Below are 17,792 nucleotides of genomic sequence, written 5' to 3'. Positions count from 1 at the left end.
CACACAGTCTAATGAATGACATCCATTAGGGTAGTTACAAAAATAATCTGCAAGGCTTTGTGGCTTAGATAAATTCCAAAACATGCTTCAAAACAAAGACGCAAACTGTACAGTTGGGGATAAAGGCTGACAAGAGTACAGTGTCCACTGTAATCACAGCTCCAACCAGTTTTCTGGCAGTTGTTTTTAAACACACATCCCAACAAGCACATATTTCATTTCCTCTCCATGGAGGCTGGCTGGATTTCCTGGAGAACCAAGGCAGTTGCATCCGCCAGCTCTGCACACTGCAGAAATGTTTTAGAACTTGCAACTGTGTGGTCTTGTGAATTCATTTGATTTGATCTTAGTTGTGATTGTTAAAGTTGGTATTCATAGGCAATAATCTGGTTTCCAACTTAAGTAAGCACTTAGGTTAGACCTAACTCTTGGCACTCAAGCTTAAGAAATCTGACAAATTTAATATTTATTGTTTTATAACTTAAAGCCCAGTTGAAGCAGCATTGATCAATGCCAATTCATATTTATAGTGGAAAATGACTTGGTTTAATGATAAACGCAAGATCACAGCGATGCACTGAACCCTTCTGACAAGCTGGGTATACACTGTCCCAAAAATTTAGATTGCATAATGAATAAAAGGATTCTGGATTCTTTTCTCAACTACAGTTAACCCGATTTACCTCATACTGGATATATTGTTGGGGTTTAATGTAGGGCTGCAACTATAGATTATTTTAGTAATTGAGTATTCTATCGATTATTGCATCAATTAATCGAGTAATCGGATAGGAAATACTTTTGTCTTATTAACAGTTCATTTGCATATTTTAACTTCCATAGATTTACTGCAGATTTTTCACTGTGAGAAACAAACAGCGGTGGATGGAGCAGCTACAAAGTTCTCTTTCCTTCATGTGGACACTTGCTGATCAGGTGGTTGATGTAGGGCTCCTCCAGCCATTTCCCAGTAAAGGTTTTAATGTTGTTACAGAAACAAGCCCTGCTGCTTTGGACGCTAGAAAAACATTTCCATTCACTCCACCTGAGCTCACCGTCTCAATAACGCCTCTTTGCACTTGCTGCATGTGTGCAGACAGACTGCACGTAAAACAACTGCTGCTGTTGTGTTACCAATGTTTTTGTTGAAAAACTGGGGGCTTTATGAGCTTAAGGTTGTAATGCTTTGTATTAAGCATCCTGCTAAATACGTTTCTATTTTTAGTCGCTAATCAGGGATTAAAATATAAAAAAAATATTTTGATAGAGCCACTCAGTGGCTGGAGGGGTTCCCGGTCATTACCGAGCGGTTGCTAGTGCTAATAGCGGCTCCCGCTAGCAAACTGTGGTGATAGCAATGTATCTAACAGCTGAAATTCAGCGAGCGCAACACACAAACACACACACACACACACACACACACACACACACGGGTGTAGAGCGCAATGGAGGCGTGGAAAAACGTGTCAGTGATGATCCTTTCAGTGTTAAAGGATCTTTTTTCCAAATTAAGGAAATCCATCAGTTAATGCTGCTAATGTGGATGAAAGGCTGGGCTTACATGAAGACACCTGAGCGCTGCAGAGTTTAAACGAAGCATAGAAGCTACAAATTTGTGTAGAGGATTTTTTTAATAATCGAATTACTCAAACCGTTGGACAAAATAACAAAGAATAATGCTCACCACAATAACGCCACTCTCAGTTATATTAAAGTCAGCAGCTATTACAAGGTAACTTTCTGATTAGCTAGCAGTGGTTGCCTTGGTTAGGATTTGACCTACTGCTCAGGTATTTTGTGTATTCATCGTTACATCACTATGTTAAGCACTTTGCCATTTTGCCACAAAACTGAAATTGCGTGCCATATTTAGTCACTAAAAGCCATCCCGTTTTTGTTTTGTTTTTTTCCTTTAAATAAAAGTCACAGCACTGGTTACATTAAAAAGAAGCATGCAATCACATTTTGCAAGCAGACGTACTAAACTTGTATACAGGTGTACTGTAGTAGCAGTAGTTCCCCGCTAAATTCCAAGAAACTTTCTTTATAGAACAGGATCTACTGGCTAGCCTCAACTATCATCACATTCTCAGTCTTATGAAGAGCTGGGTAACAATTCAGGCAACTGTTATGCAGAGGTGCCACACTAACTACTGCCATCTAGTAGCACTGACGTCCCTCATCAAGTACAGAAAAACAACAGGGTTCAACATCCATTACAAAAAAAAAATACGTGTGCTTCATGGCGCTGCCTTTTTCTCTTGAAGGCTAATTTTTGGGGACAGTGCTGAAAACGTATGGCTGTATTAACCCGTGAACAAGCAGGAATCTATATTCCTTCACTTTCTTATCTCCCATGTTAATAAACTTATTGTTATACTGCAATCCTCCTCTGCAAACCTGGTTACAGTCTCCAAACCCTTTTGTATCCTGTGATGTAAAGAGAGTTTGGAGCAGCAGCCATCTTTATTGCCATCTCTCCATACCCCAGGCTATTAGTACAGACTGCTGACCTGGACCTTGGACCTCTCCATAGTCTGTTTCTGCAGGCTGGCATTCAGCCTAATGAGGCTTGCTAATGGTCCCCTTATGTCAGTTTGAGGAAAACCATCTAGTCTATGCAAACTGGAACACATGTACACACTCACTCTTTCTAGCCCTTTCCACAGTTGCCTAGTTGATAATAAAGAACAAGGGTGACCAATGAGTGAGTCACCCAAACACCAAACCACTGCCTGTCATCGCTCATACTGTATAACACACCATCAACTAATCTTTTCTTGCTTTATACGCTCTCTTTAGCCCCACTGCAGAAGTCCTTTTAGGACAAACGCCTGCACCTGGTCAATGCAATGTGAGGAATTCCAAACTCAGGAAGCCACAGAAAGGAGAAAAAAAAAATGCTTCCCACAACTGGTTTTCAGTCTGAGTGGAAAAAAAACAAAAACAAAAAAAACAGAAGATCCTGACTAATGCTTAGAAAAATCAATGGCAGGTTACACATTTCCACATTTAAAGCATTCAGAGGAAATGAGTACAGTAACTAGACAACCTTTTGCTGTGCCTGCTGCAAACTGATTGGCTTTGCAAGGCCACAGTTTCAGAGAAACATGTCCATTAGTCACGCTCTGTTAACACTGCTAGTTAATGATTGTGAGACCTATTGAAACACATTTTAAAATGTGTGGTCATTCACTGTGGACTCACATCACACATGGGAGTTAAACACCAATGAGTCCAGCTTTGAGAACTTTGTCCCAGAGCGCCTAAGAAAATTCAAATGATCATCTTTTACTCCTATGAATGACGAGAGCTACAAAAGCACCTGTATAATCCATTAAGTTTATCCAGGCAAGTACAGCAAGTCGTAACTACGGCCAATGCTTTGACAGAGTGAAGACTGTCACGGCAGATAAAAGATGCTCTAAAAGCAGCTGAGTGTCATGAGAGTGATAAGTTAGGTAGGAGAAATCAGAAGTGCTTTAAAAACTGAGAGCCTGCAAAAATGTCTGGGAAATAGGAGTTTTAGAGAGCAGAGAAAAGGAGAAGTGAAGCTAAAGAAAGACTGGATAGGCAGGCCAGTTCAAGGTCATGTCTTAAGCCAAAGCCACAAGCTTCTCAACATGCTTTGACTCCTAATACTAAGCAGCGGGCAACTTCTGTGCTTTAACATGCAGCAAATAAAAATTTTCAGCTTTTAGTTGTATCTATGACTATCAAATAATTCCCAGCCATCAGCTTTACATTGCTTTGGATTTAGAGATTATGTCTGCCTAGTCGAGTCAAGTATCAACGTCGAATGCAATCTGCAAAACATTCAATTATTGTCGACAACCAACCAACGTACTCTTATTTCAAATAGCAGGCATGCTTCATCTGTTTTGTCATATTGGATTTTGTTTTATAGCCAGAGAAAAAAAAGCCTGTGATTAAGTGGAATGTGTCCTTTGGCTAGATGTTTTTTGTTTTTTTTTCTCCCCAGAGGCACCTTCACATTAAAAACCATACTGTGGGACACTGGATTCAGACAGAACCTAAACTCAAGCTGAAGGTCGTAAAACAGACAACGTCCAGATGTCTGGCTGATGGTAGGGAGCAGAAGATTTAAGCAGTTCTCTTCCAAGTCAGCTACTGGTGGTCATAGCTGAGAACCAAATTCTTGCCAAGTAGTTCGATGCAGTGGCTCTTGTGTGTTTTGGACCCCAGTAGAGGTTTTTGGCACACATTTATTATTTCATTCACTATTTATAAATCTGTATTTGACTAGATTTGAAGAGATTTTTGTGTAACCATCTTTACACACTGTCAATTTTATCACAATGACTGCAGCCAAGCTGACCTGTGGGGTTTTCTAATCTTAAGACAATGGCTTCTTCAAAAGACTGTCAAGGACTCAGAAGAAACAACAAATGACAGGTAACATGAGAGACAGGAAATATCACAGTGATAGACGTTTTCCTGTTGTGGTATAATCATGAATGCTTAAAGCCCGCAGTGCCTGTTACAGTACAGACCGTGGGGGGGGATAATGATCCTGACAGATGGCTTTTGTGGTCTTTTACAACAAATTTAACAGATATAAATTTGGCTTTACCAAAATATGCTGGCCAAAAAACAGATGCTGTAACCCATTACTAACACTTATTAAAGATACAAATTCAAGTGTTGCGACGTGTGCCATTAGGTTCTCATTTCCTGTCTACTTCAGAAGAAGCATTTAACCCTGCAGAATAATTAGCACCTTTTAAGTACTTCTTATGTAACCCACTCTACCTTTGCCTGGTCTCTGATTGTCAGCAGGCAATGCTTTACAAATGCAAAGACTGTGAAAAGAAAAACAGCACCACGCTGATGTAAAAATCAACACCTTTATTTTAATGACCCATAAAAATACCAAGTTCATACGCCACGTTATAAATGCCCCACATTAGGAGGAGAGACTCAAAGTTTGAGGTAGGTCATGGTGCATTGAGGGAGGGGAAAATCGTACTGTGCAAAGACCCATGAAGGTGTCTGGGGGGGCTCAGAGCACTTGCAGAAACTCATAGTGCATCAAATTCTCTGTGGATTTCCTTCCAAAGCCACTTCAAAGCCAGTGCAAGCAGCAGCAGCAGCAGCTTTGTTCCTTTGCCACCTATCCTCACTTTCTACCCATTGTAACCCTGTCTTCATTGCTCTGGCCATAGCGGTCTATCAAGTCTCAGCTGCTTGCTCTTCACATTCCTCCGTCATGGGGACATAAGCCTCAGTTTCTCTCTCCCACACTATGCAGGTCTTTGGAAAACAGGGATACTGGCTGGCAGAGTCACTGTATCAAATCTATTTGTCCGTTAAACCTGCAGCCTGGATTAGGCCTGCTTTTAGCTGCTGCTATTCGACAAACCTTTCTTGTGTGTTTGCTTGTGCTGCCGTCCAGTCAGGTTTGACGGGCCAAGCTACCCATAAAACTCCCGACTTGCCAGGAGTTCAACCACCGGCCACAAATGCCTCTGACTTACTGTCATCAATGTAATAGTCTTCACAAGTCTGTTCTCATAACCACTGACATGTGAGTGTGTCATTTTCCAAAAATCTACATACCAAGGGTCTCTGTAGAAAATTAATGGCAATCATAACTGTTCTATCCTTGACACTGTTAAGGGGTAAAGGCAGTGATGTGGCTGGTTTTTTAGCCAAGTATCACAACAATAAGAAAAAAAATAAAAAAACACAAGGAAAAGGAGCAACTGTGTGTCTGAAGAAGCCTGGGAATCATCTGCACAGAGGAAGAAAAGCATGACCAAAGTAGCAGATCCTCTGCCATGACTGTAAATCACACCAGAGCTGAAGTCTACAAGCCAGAGAGAAAATAGTGGAGAGAGGGAAAAAAAAAAAGTTGCTTTTTTTTTGGAGGGGGGGGGCTCAAGACCAAAGAGAGCTAGAGAAAGAAATAGAAAAAGATAACATGAGGCCAAAGTAGCCAGAGAAAAGTCCCGACTTCAGTTCACAAGTTCATCTGGAAAGAAAAAGCATTTGCACTCTCTCCTCTTCCTCCATATCTCCAGACAGTTATGTGTCTGCACTTTGCAGTGAGCACAGGAAAAAGGGAGAGAAGAAAAAAAAAAAAAAAAAAAAAAAGCACAAAGATTCAGGTAGCCAGGGAAGAGTGTATTCATGTGTGTCTGTATGCTGTCTCTCAAAAAGCCACCTGCACCTGATGCTGACTTTGAGAGGAATTAAAATTTAACCCTTGAGGATAAAGATGTACCTTAGGAAACTTTAACTGTTCTGTGTCTTTGTCTAACCACAGTTTGGTAAAGTGTAAGCCTTCACACTTACCACAAGTGTGTGCAGGCCTGTATAGAGCTTGTTGGGACCCAACAGTATTGTAAAACCTTGATAATGAAAGCTATAAATGACCCTTACCACATCCCCAGCCACAAAGCTCATAAAACTCCAGCCCACAACAGCTTGACAACAAAAACATGGTACTTTTTTTTTTCCCCCCTTCTCTCTTTACTCAAGTTCACACTATAAATATCAGTAGTGACAGGGGTAGCCATGACACAGCCAAGTCACCAGAAGGACTTGTCTCATGTTTTGTGTCTCCGAATTAAAGACATTTTCCTTTCCCTGATAAAAGCTACAATATATTTTACCTCATTTTATCGCCTTGCTAACATAGCCTTACTGAGTCATTTGTGCCTACATTCACAAGTAATATACATTTTTTAAATCAATCTGTCAGTCACTGGAACCACATGTTTAACTCATTTATGTATACAGAGACAGATGAAGCTGTCAGAGCACTCATCCTGGCAAATAAAACTAATTCTGTGTCCGATAATCTAATATTTTATTACATTTAGTCTCATATTGACTGAAAATAAAGTATGATTAAAATGAAGTCTACGCGTGTGTTACTTCACAGACGATGAAGTCAGGAAGTTGAGTCACTGCTAGTCAGAGATATGCCAATTTACCAACCACACAAAGAAAGGGGAAAAAAAATGCCGCTCTAACATCAAGGTAAACAAAAGGAGAGAGAGAGAAAGAATGAGTGTGTGCCAACGCTTTTAAACCTGACATCTAAAAGACACAATCCTACTACTTACAGCAATTAGCCCTGCATTTTGTTCTCCCTCTACTCTTTGTTGTTCTGACACTCTAAACACAGTACCAGGTAGCATCATTACAGACAAAGCCAAAAACACTGTCTGACAAGTTCTGTGGGAAGATGGATTAAGTTAACTGATCAAACTAACCAGGGAGAGTGGCTGTCTGTAAATACAGGCATAAACATATTTCCATGTTGCGATGATAGCCGTTTCATTGGTGGTTTAGTTCTGCAATGTACAGTACTGTGCAAAAGTCTTGAGCCACTCCTTGTTTCCTTATATTTTGCTAGGAAACAGGGTGCAAACATATATGGAAATAAAGTAAAGGCAAAACCAGAGTTTGTACAATTCAAACGCTCTTGAAAGTCATTATTCTTCAAACACAGCCTGAACTCTCTTAGGCAGCTTTCTCTTAATTAATAAGCAGTCTTCGGGAATAGTTCTTCAGGCTTCTTGAAGGACGTTCAAAGCTCTTCTTTGGATGTCGGCTGTCTTTTGTTCTGTCAAGATGATCCCACACCGCATCAATAATGTTGAGGTCTGGGCTCTAGGAACGGACAATCCATGACTGATTGTGTTCCACTGTGTGCTTTTCTATCCAGGTATGGTTTTACTGCATTGGCAGTGTGTTTGGGATCATTGTGATGCTGAAAAATGATGCTGTCACCAATCACATGCTTTTCAGAAGGTATTGCAAAATGGATCAAAATCTGATGGTACTTTTCTGCATTCATAATTCCATTCGTTTTGACAAAATCCCCAACACCACTGGCTGAAATGCAGCCCCAAAAATCCATCACAGAGCCTCCACTGTTGCGTCTCTCTCTCCTGATGTCCTTCATACAAAAGAAAAAAAAAAAAAAATTCTAATTTGGATTAATCACGCCACAAGACCTGTTGCCACTGATTTCCATGCCAGTTCTTATGTAATCTGGCATACCTCAGCCTTGACAACTATCCTTCCACTGAGACCATTTCTTATGAGGCTTCACTAAATGGTAAATTGCTCAATGGAAGGGATCAAATGTATCTCTCAGGTCTTTGCTGGATTTTTTCCCCCATTTCTTAAGGATATGACAGATACGGTTCATCTATGCGGATTGTTTTTTGGGGGTTTTTTTGTTTTTTGTTTGGTCTTGTTTTTGTTTTTAAGCCTGCCACTTCTTTAAGCCTCCATTTGTGCAGTGTGTCCAAATGTGAAGGACACCATGTCAAGATATGCCCAGTTTTGAGCTAATAGCTCTTTGGGAATCACCTTGCTGATGCCACATTCTATTTTATGCCTGTCAAACTGTAATCTTTGGTATTTTTAATAGAGTCAAAAAAAAAATAAAAAATCTGAACAAATTATGTGTTTGAGACCACTGGCAACAAACTGTTTAAAGATACAATTTAAAGCTTCAAGAATTAATTTTTTTGTAGACGACACTGGTTCATTCTTTGAAGTTAGATGCTTTATTCTTAAATGCTAAAATGATTCATAGGTCAGTTTTTTAATCAATGTACAACATTTATACACACAAATTTTACTAAATAATTAAAAAAAAAAAACATTTTGGAGAGCAGATTCTATTTTAGGAACAAATAAATGTTCACAGAATATGCTATGTTGCTTTTAGTCCATGGAGTAACCCATCCATGGAGTATCCATAGTAGTTGCTTTCTAACCAAATAAAGACAGGCTTGTATCAATTTTGCCTAGCCAGCTCAGAAGCAAATGGCGATGAGGCCATCGGTCACAGAACGAGGTAGATTGACAGCTGCCTTTTTAATGGTCGTGAGAAACAGTGTGCAGGGGTTTCGAGGGTAATCGTTGTATAAGAGATGGGAGGAGACGAGGTTAAGACTGCAGACAGCAAGCCTGTGACACTTTGACAGATGTGAGTTTTGTACACCACAAAGCAACACACAGAAAAGATCTTTGAATAAAATGCCTACTGCTAAGCTTTCTGTGCAGTGCCCTCAGCGCCACAGCTCAAACCAAAGAAAGGGTCACGCTGTTGCTTGACTACAGGCATCTGGGGCTTTTTCTGGCAAAACAAAACAAGTTCAGGGGCTAGATTTTTCTTGAGGTTCAACTTTCCCCTCTTTCTCCATTGCATTCATGACAACCTCTACTGCTCTACTAGCCTTTTATCTGAATCCTCTTCCTTTTTCCCCACCTTTAAAAGATCAAATGTTTTTACCTTTCCTTCTACTTTATCATCCTCAGGCCTACCTGCCTGAGGATGATGCATTGTCTAGCATTGTTTATTTTCCTTCCTACCTCCATAGTTTTGCCATTTCTCTACCCGTCTTGCTACTATCAACCCAGTGTTTTTCTTTGCAACTTTTGTGGCCATCTTTCCCATTTGAGGGATGAGACAGCTGGAAGGATTGAGTTGGGTATAGTCCTGTCAAAATATCAGGAGGGATTTTAGGCAAAATTTGTTTTATAAAAAAAAAACAAAAAAACATCTCCAATCCCCTTTTGAACTTTAAAAATATGAGGAAAAATAAGCAGCAGACTTAACATAATTTACCACCAAGTAGCTCAGCTGTATCAGCTACTCCATTGATGCATGAAGGCAGGTAACACAAAATGCAATTTACCTTCAAATGGTTCAATTATGTGTGTTAAATATGGTTAAGATTAGGAGAACCTTGGTGGAGGGCAACTAAAGCTGTTTTACAATATAACTTAAGTATACGTTGGGGGAAAATGTGTCTTCACAATGTACAAAGCTGCCATTTACACATGTAGCACAGGAGGTAGGACATACATTTCTACAGCCATCACTGTAACTCTAAATTCTCTGGACATCTACCTAAGCTATTCAGACACAGGCTCAAGTGAGCATTACAAAGCCTGCTTGTTAGCAAGCTAGCAAAGGAAAACTCAGTTTAATGTCCAGTCTAAGCGACTGAACACACACTGAAACATAAGGCTCCTTGTGGTAGTATCTAAATTTTTAGAGATGCATCGCATGTGTAAAAACAGTGAAGGCATTTCAGACGGATGTTTATGTGTCTGGGTGAGCCAAACTATTATAACTACTTATCTTTTATATCTAGAATATTCAAGGAATTGAAATGTTGTTGGTTTACTTAAACTCAAATTCCAGTCTCCAGCAAGGCCACTGTAGAGACTGATATGTGATAAACAACTGCAAGCTTGAATTCCCCAAATACATTTTCATCAGTATGACAGGTACACCAGATACACATACATAAACTTAAAAGCTTTTCACCGGAGATAAACATGTCTACTACTCATCAAGAGCAGAACTTCATAATCTTTGTACTTTGGATATTATACACACACACGCACACACAAAAAAATGCAGCTCACATTTCTTTTAGTGGTGAGCAGTCCTTTAATGGCTCATGTCTAGGGAGGAGAGAGATGTTGTGTGTGGGTTTCAATCAGTGATTGTTGAAAAAGGATTTCTATTAAAATGCTACACACAAGAAAGCACTGGTTGTCTGCATGTCAAGATGTAACAGTGTATCAAAGACTTCAAGCTAAAACACAGACACCTCTCCCTTTAATTACAGAGATCTCAGAGGGCAACTTCATGAGCTTTTTAAAGCCTTCCTGGAAGACCCCTGTAGTAAATTATTTAGTCTTTACTCAACCTTCATGCTACAAAAGCCAAAAGAAACACACCAGTCAGCTGGGGAAATTAACAGGAACGGGTTCTTCACAAAACTGCCCACAATCACTGAGTAACACATTGCCAACTCAAGGGGAGAAAATAGTGTGCACGAGTACCAACTAGTGTAAACTGTCCTTTTCTACAGAACATGATGAAAGCATCTTTCTTGGTGCATTGCTCCACTGAAGAGTGGCTGTAGGGGATAAGAAGGCACTAGACAGGGAAGAAAGAAAAAAAAAAAAAAGCTGCTAATTACCATTGTTAGAGCCCTGCATTATCATTACACTCCAAGGTTTCTGACAACACAACAACTGTGCTGCCATGGCAACATGGTGCCAAAAGAGATGTTGGTACTGTGGCTCTATGTTTTGTCCATTTCATTTTGCCTCTGAGATATGCTGACTTCACACAATCAGTCTGTTCAACATCAATCTGATCACTGACCTGCACCCAAATCCTGAACCCCGCTCTGTTGAGCGCAGGTGGACACATCAGTCAGCTTGGCTGGCACTACTTCACCCATGGGCGAAACAACACAGCACAGCTGGGTTCGTCTGAGATTATGTAACCCAGCACCACCCCCGCAAGGCCTTGTTCACACCACACCACCCCTCTCCTCCTACTCCACCTCCCTCTAGTGCACCGTTGGCTATTTGTAGGAATAGGTGCGTTGTGAAACAACAGTGTTCCAGTACAAGTACGGCTTGTGGGGATATTTGAGGAGGAAAATATTTAAAGGTAGCCAAAGCAAATAAAAACATGGTTTTGGGAATTGGTCAATTTTTAGATTTTGGGCTATTTTTCCTATCATAACATGTCTTCTTTCAGACTACTAGAAAGAAAATGTTATTATTAAAAAAAAAAAAAAAAAAAAAAAAGCAAAACTATACTAATCAACTTTGGAAGTTTTATCTGATGTCTATCAGTGAAAAAAAAAATCCACTCTTAAATAGCATTTTCCAACAAAAATGCACTGAACTGTATATGTCCCCTTATACCTAAAGAAATCTCCACTTCTGTGCATACACCAAATTTTACAGCTTTATCATACTCGTTCTCTTACTCTGGATGGCATTACCTTGGCCTCCAGTAACACTGAGGAATCTTGGAGTCATCTTTGACCTGGATTTGTCCTTCAATGCGTATATTAAACAAATATGTAGGACTGCTCTTTTGCATTCGTGCAGTATCTCTAAAATTAGAAACATCTTGTCCCAGAGTGAGGTTGAAAAGCTAATTCATGCATTTATTACTTCTAAGCTAGACTACTGTAATTCATTATTATCAGGCTGTCCTAAAAGCTCACTGAAAAGCCTTCAGTTGATCCAAAATGCTGCAGCTAAAGTACTGACAGGGACTAGAAAGAGACAGCATATTTCGCCCATATTGGCTTCTCTTCAGTGGCTCCCTGTTAGATCCAGAATTGAATTTAAAATCCTTCTCCAAGCTCTTGAATAATCAGGCCCCATCTTATTTTAAAGACCTCACAGTACCGTATCACCCGAATACAGCAATTTACTCTCAGACTGTTGGCTTCCTTGTGGTTCCTAGGATACTTCAGAGTAGAATGGGAGGCAGAGCCTTCTGCTTTCAGGCCCCTCTTCTGCAGAACCGGTTCTCAATTTGGATTCGGGAGACAGACACCCTCTCTACTTTTAAGATTATGATTAAAACTTATCTTTTTTGATCAAGCTTATAGTTAGGGCTGGATCAGGAGACCCTGAACCATCCCTTAGTTATGCTGCTATAGACCTAGGATGCTTGGGGGGATTTCGTGATGCACTGAGTGTTTCATTTCATTCACCTCTTTTTATTCTGTTTATGCACCACTCTACATTTAATCATCAGTTATTATTAATCTCTGGCTCTCTTCTACAGCATGTCTTTTGTCTCGTCACCCTCACCACAGCCCTAACCAGTCACAGCAGATGACTGCCCCTCCCTGAGCCTGGTTCTGCTGGGAGGTTTCTTCCTGTTAAAAGGGAGTTTTTCCTTCCCACTGTCACCAAGTGCTTGCTCATAGGGGGTCATTTTGATTGTTGTGTTTTCACTGTCATTATTGTAAGGTCTTAATCTTTTGCTGCCTGCAAATGTAATGAGCTACAAGAGACTATGAAGCTAGATTCCCTTATTTAACTAGCATTTTAAAAGGTTATATTTATGGATAGGTATTCATATGTTGCATATGTTTTTCATGTCTCTGTATAATGTGTCTATATTGCAGTATGTGTTTTTAGTAGTCTAAATAAAAGATTAAATTATGGAGTGATAAAAGGACATATCCAAAAAACCACAATGTAAAAAAAAAAAAATTAAATAAAATCTTTATCAGCTTCATCTGATGTTCAGATTGCTGCTCTAGAGAGCTTTTAAGATAGGCAAGACCTCATTTACACATTTACATTTAAAACTGTCAAAAAAAATAATACAGAAAAAAAAACTGTTAAAGTAATAGACTGGGGGAGTTTCATGTAAATATGTATGCAAGTTCAAATTTTTACTCTAATCACCTGTAGTTTTACCCTGTAAAATAAAATAGGCATGAAAAAGTCTGGAGTTGAGTTAAACTACAATATCAGGAAAGCAGCTTGTCTAATGTTGTTTCCAACAATTCTTTTCATATTCATTAAACTTAATGAAACAGAAGGTTGCTTGTGTGGGACAGACACTCCCTTCAGCTGTAGTTTAACACACTTACAATCACTAGCTTGTGGCACTGCCTATCCTGCTTTAACTGCCTGTAATAGGTCAGATGAGATTCCAGTGTTGTCTCCATCACTGATTCTGCCTTTACTTTCTTGGAAACAATTTTTGTTACTAAGCAATACTTGCCAAAAGTGGAAGTGCACCCGTTGCCTGGCAACATTAGCTTATTGAATCTCATATCAGGAAGCAATGAGAACCACGGGTGCTTTGAGCTCGAACCCTCGAGATACATTTCTCATCTTGTGTACAGACTGTGAAGTCCAACTACAATCATGCTATTCAAGTCATCTGATAGCACATTACATCTCCACACCTGACTTCTCACAATTATCATAATTCATTACACAGGGACTAACTGCACTCATGGAACAGTGGTGGCCCCTAACAGGTTAGTCACCACATTCAAATTATTTTGTGAGGGCCTGTTAACCAACTCAGTCCCGCATAACAAAGACGGAAAAGGGACACTTCTTTCCAACCACTACATCTGTAATAAAAAAAAAAAAAAAAAAAAAAAAAAAAAAAAAAAAAAAAATCAGGGAAGCAGGATGAATGGGGTCTTCATTTAAGCCTCTCTTCAAGCACACACAGCCCTCCCCTCACCCCATCCCAAGTCTAAGGGATTTTTGAGGTAGTAATTTCATTAAAGACAACCCTGTGGGCCCTCACTGAATTAGATTTACCGCTAAACTGGTGATCATTAGAAAGTGCCACTAGGGCAGTCAGCTGTCCAACTATTTGCTAGTTAATGAGAGACATCCGTTTTCATAGCCACAAACTACTGAGCAAGCTTTCGTCTTGTGAGACCCAGCAGAGACACCGGCTAGAAGCTGACAGAACATCACTGCAAAGGATCAAAGCACTTCTCCATTTGAGTGACTGGATAACAAGGCAGCATCCATTTATAGGCAGGTAGAGATGCAAGGTAATCTGGTGACAGGAGAACAGTATAGTTTGATATAGAGGTTTTCTGGCAGACATGGTCGCCATCACCTACGTCAAGAGTATTTTCTAGATGATCACAAGGGATGAAAGAAAGTCTATAGTAGGTGTCTGAGAAATCTGGTAAAGGTCAAGAAAATCTGAGATTTTTTAGGTATCAGACAATCAAGAAATGAGAAACAGAAGTCCCATCACAAATCCTTAGAGCCCAGTGCTGCATCTTCAAATTACTTATGTCCAACAACCTAAAACAAAAGCTCAGAGTTTAATATGACACATAAAAAAAAAAAAAGCAAACATATTTGAAAAGCTGGACATTGTAAATTTGCATGTTTAACTAATATCTGCAAATCCATTTTCTGTCAACTGATCGCGTCACCTTGGACTGCACTTATTTTGCCGTTCTTCACACAATTTTCTGTTGCTGTGTATATCAAACAACTGGCCGAAATAAGTAACTGTCAGAGTGACCAATAATTGACAAATCTTTTTAGCATTCTCTATAAAATATTTAAAAAAAAATGCCTAAAAATTACAACACACTATGATATATTATAGGCCATCTTCACCCAGTTTATGAATGAAAGGAAGATCTAATTTATGCTAATATTTCCAGAGACTCACAATCTGGGCCAGAGTTCACATGCAAACCAACTGAGGGTCACCCCAGTTAGAACTGCATTCACCAACTGACAGCAGGAACAAAGCCCATAGCAGCTGGTTTCTCTACAGCAACATGCCCCAGTGGGTGTAGCACAACACTTCAAATCCCATTTGTCCAAATAATCATTAACCTGTTCAGCCCTCAGTAAATATTTTAAGAACCTTTGTAAACTAGAGGATAAATCCACACCTTAGCAAGTAGAACATATGCACACATACACATACGCACAAACACACACAACAAAAGGAGGGGGGGGGTTGGTAGTGGGACGTGCAAATTTTATTGTTATTCAGCACGGTGGGCTTACATAGGGTTGAAAACGATGAGGTCATTCCTATTGTGTACACCAAGCATTCACACACATTCCTCTGCGTGCCACTGCAGCTGAAACTCTGATGGGATGAAGCTAGTGAAAAAAATAAAAATGTTATTTTAGCAAACATTTTTTCCTCCTCAAAGTCATGAAACTGAAATCTAATAAACTCAAGAATGGAAACTCTCTGCAAAGCTGTCACCTCACAAGCCAAAACACTCCCATTCTTGGATGAGCTCAATGAACAGAAAGGTTGCAGTGAGCGATACAGATCATGACAGGCCACTTTCCTGTTTTGGTTTGTGCATTCACCACCTGCAAGCCAGATGTTGCGAGCTTGGGCATTGTGACCCATTTTTCTAAATTAGAAGAAAACTGTCTACAGGTCTACCTGAGCCAGTCCCATCCTAGTTAATCTCCACCAGCAGAATGGGTACAAGATCATTAATGCTAAAACAAGGAGTGATACATTACATCACAACAATCCAAACAACTGTATTTGCTGATTGAGTGTTGAACGTTTTTACAAAAGAATAAGGAAACCACCCCTGTAAATTGGAAGGGTGTTTTAGCATTTTATAGACTAAATAATAGCTTCAAAAATAATCAGAGTAACCAAATGAAAACAATCATTTGCTGAAGCTGGGAAATTATTGGGGCAAATAAATAAACAAAAGCACCATATTTAGTTCCCAAACATGACTAAGGAATTCACCGCTATCAGCATTATCTGTGGCTTTCTATGCACATCTGAAAAGCAGGAAGACCAAGCAGAGTTCAGCCAAAAGCTTCAGCTGCCGATTTCAGTAAATCCAGATGGATTTATGTGTTTACCACCCCTGGCACAATCTAGGACCTCCTTGGAACCAACAAACCCAAGCAAGATGTCTTTCATTATGAGGATCTGTCCTCCACATCACGAGGACTGATTGTTGGAGCTTCATTTAACTTGTCTTCCTAAGATGAAGATGCCACCACATGCATAGAAATACATTTTCCTTGACCCTTTACTAAATACAGCTCCTTTGGTTAGAGCATTCTTAAATTCAATGTCCATTCTGTTTTGGAAAAACAGACCATCATACCATCAATGATCAGCTAAAATATATATATATATATATATATATATATATATATATATATATATATATATATATATATATATATATATATATATATATATATATATATATATATATATATATATACACAATCCTATGCAAAGTCTTGAGCCACTCATTTCTTTATATTTTGCACCCAAAGACCCAAACATTCTTGTAATTTTTAATGTTGCCTTCAGCAATAGTCCTCCAGGCTTTCTGGATGTCTTTCAAAAATTCTTTGGACAGTGGCAGATTTTTGACTCATTTTCAGTCCAGTCCTTGTACCTGGCTATTTTCAGGGTTTTTGTTTTTTTTTTTTATAAAAGGAACTTAACACTGACCCATGAATCATTCAAGCATAAAAACGGAAACTAACTAAAGGGATGAACCAGTGTTGTGTGTACGCATAACATATAATTTAAAATTGGTTCTTTGCTAAATTATCTATCTTTAGGCAGTTTGTGACTAGCAGCATGTCACCTCATTCAGTCCCATTTCTTTAGTTGAATATGAAAAATGCCAAAAAAATAACAGTTTGACAGGACAAAAAAAAAAATAGTATTTTTACACCAACAGGGTGATTCCCAAAGAGCTATTAGCTAAAAGCTTGCCTTTCAAAACTTTCAAGGACATACTGCATAGATGGGGGACAAAAGAAGAGGAGACAGGCCTAAAGCAGATAAATAGTATCTGAAAGTCCTTACAAAATAGGAAAGTTAAAAAAAAAAACTGACAGGACCTGAGAGACGCATCTGGTCCGTCACAAGAACTCGACTAAAAAAAAAGTTTGGTCAGATTTTGATCCACCAGGCAATACCATCTGGAACACATTTAACTGGCAACAGCTTCGTTTTTCAGCATGACAATGATCCCAAACACACTGCCAATGCAGTAAAAGCATACCTGGATAGAAAAGCACACAGTGGAACACTATCAATCATGGACCTCAACATTATTGAAGCACTGTGGGATCATCTTGGAACAAAATGGAATGAAAGCCAGCCAGCGTCCCAAGAAGAGCTTTGGAATGTACTTCAAGAAGCCTGGAGTACTCTGCCTGAAGGCTACTTAAAGAAATTACAAGAAAGCTGCCTAAGAGCGTTCAGGCTGTGTTAAAAATAAAGGTGGTGTTGCCGTGTATACTGCATTTCCATTTATGTTTAGACACATTTCAATAAATTGCAGAACTTGTTCCCATTTTACTAATAAATATTAAAGAAATGGCACCTAGCTCAAGACTTTATTACACTAGTATCACTTTAACACCAAAATAGAGATGAACTGATGACTATACTACAATGATTCTAATTATGTAATAATTACAAGCAA

At 39.2% G+C, this 17,792-nt stretch overlaps 1 protein-coding gene across 5 annotated transcripts in view; it reads right to left on the bottom strand.

The window, feature by feature from the left end:
• Positions 1–17,792, bottom strand: part of sipa1l1 (signal-induced proliferation-associated 1 like 1) — a 98,585-nt gene that overhangs the window by 68,112 nt on the left and 12,681 nt on the right. The gene's annotated exons all lie outside the window — the stretch shown is intronic.

Source organism: Archocentrus centrarchus, chromosome 24 (genome assembly GCF_007364275.1).
Source record: "Archocentrus centrarchus isolate MPI-CPG fArcCen1 chromosome 24, fArcCen1, whole genome shotgun sequence".
Lineage (NCBI taxonomy): Eukaryota > Metazoa > Chordata > Actinopteri > Cichliformes > Cichlidae > Archocentrus > Archocentrus centrarchus.
Note: the sequence above shows the minus strand (reverse complement) of the source record. Positions and strands in the feature narration are given on the sequence as shown.